This window comes from Strongylocentrotus purpuratus, unplaced genomic scaffold (genome assembly GCF_000002235.5).
Source record: "Strongylocentrotus purpuratus isolate Spur 01 unplaced genomic scaffold, Spur_5.0 spur5_scaffold_15, whole genome shotgun sequence".
Classification (NCBI taxonomy): Eukaryota; Metazoa; Echinodermata; class Echinoidea; order Camarodonta; family Strongylocentrotidae; genus Strongylocentrotus; species Strongylocentrotus purpuratus.
In genome coordinates this window covers 26596788-26598479 of record NW_022145600.1, presented here as the reverse complement: position 1 = coordinate 26598479, position 1692 = coordinate 26596788, and positions in this window count along the sequence as shown.

The window sequence follows — 1692 nt, the reverse complement described above, 5'->3', positions numbered from 1 at the left end:
CAGTACCTGAAAATAATATTCAGAAATATCTACATTATATACATAAAACAGATTGAATACAGATTCTTGAAATTTGCAGCCGTATTTTAAACTGTTACTGTCAATGGATGACGACATCTTCCTTCATGCGCAGTAACAGTTTAAAATAAGGCTGCAAGAATTTCAACACGGAGATCAATTTTGACGAAGGAAATCTGGGAAAAAGACCCTTAAACGCATCGTACAATCAACCTGGTAAGTGGAAACGGTGTAGTTTAACCCAAAATCATAAATATTGGAGTATAAATGCATCGGATATGCATCCGCTAAATTGAGTATTTTGGGCAGTTTTGTGGCCAGATCTAGCCACAATGTTTGCACATTCTGTCTCTAAAGAGAGGAGCGTACCCTACCCAAATAAGTGGCTAACAAACGAAAGAGACAGAAATTCTCTGTCTAGGGGAGACCAAGAATCACTTTAAAAGTATGTTGCTGGTACCGGCTGCCAGAGCTAAAGCCAGGGTAGGGCATAGGGAAGTATATCCATGGCTGTAAACTTTGGGGAACTGCTTGGAGGAATTTTGTTTTCTTCGGACGAACAGCGCTCTATATCATGAATATTCATATTTGCTGCGCTAATACCGTGCATGCGTACTGTCTCTTCGCTATGTTGAATCGACGATACAACGTTAATGAATCGTCGGGTAAGGACGAAGAATCACCCTTTTTCGCATCGAAGACCTCTTGAATTATAATTTTCAATTGGTTGGAAAGATGCCCAGAGGAGTCGAAAAACATTGTAAGTCAAAATTGTAATTACTACCTCTTTACATTGCGAAAAAATGTGACCCAACCCGCTGTTTGAATCGTTTTCAGAAACGGGCTCTGGAGCTCCGACACCGGAGCTCCTGGGAGTTTAAATGCTCGAGGTGTTGCCGTAACAGGTACCTTACTCGGCGCTAGTGTAGTTCCGTATCCATTTTTTTAGCAGTTCCATATCCATTCTTAGCAAAGAAAATTTAGCCCAATTTTTTACTAATTTTAATCATAATCATATATCACAATTTCCACCTGAATTTGGATCACATCCGAAATCGGGAAGCCTCTGTTTAAGGCTTTGATGTCAACATCGTCGCTCAGTACCGTCTCTAAGCTATAGCTTTGCAACTCAAACTGAAGCTATCAGTCCAAAATTATGCAAACTTCTTGTATTGTTTATGGTATCGTGCATGCGCGTAATACCATAAACCATACGAGAAGTTTGCATAATTTTGGACTGATAGCTTCAGTTTGAGGTGCGGAGCTATAGCGTAGAGACGGTACTGAGTGAAGACGTCGACATCGAAGCCCTAAACGGAGGTTTCCCGATGTCGGATGTGATCCAAATTCAGGTGGAAAATGCAATATATGATTATGATTTAAATAAGTAAAAAATTGGGCTAAAATTCTTTTGCTAAGAATAGTACTGCCAAAAAAATGGATACGGAACTACACTAGCGCCCCTTCCTTATTAAATATCGAAACCACCTTTTTTATACAAAAGCGAAAAGGGGGGAAAATAACTGATCTTTACATTAAAGGGATCGTTTAACAATGTTAAATCTGAGATACACGGCCCTACATGTTATAGGTGTCTGTGATATGGTGTAATATTGAAGCCCTACAAAAATTGCGCTTCAAAATGATCAAGAAGTGCCTCAAAAAAGTAAAAAA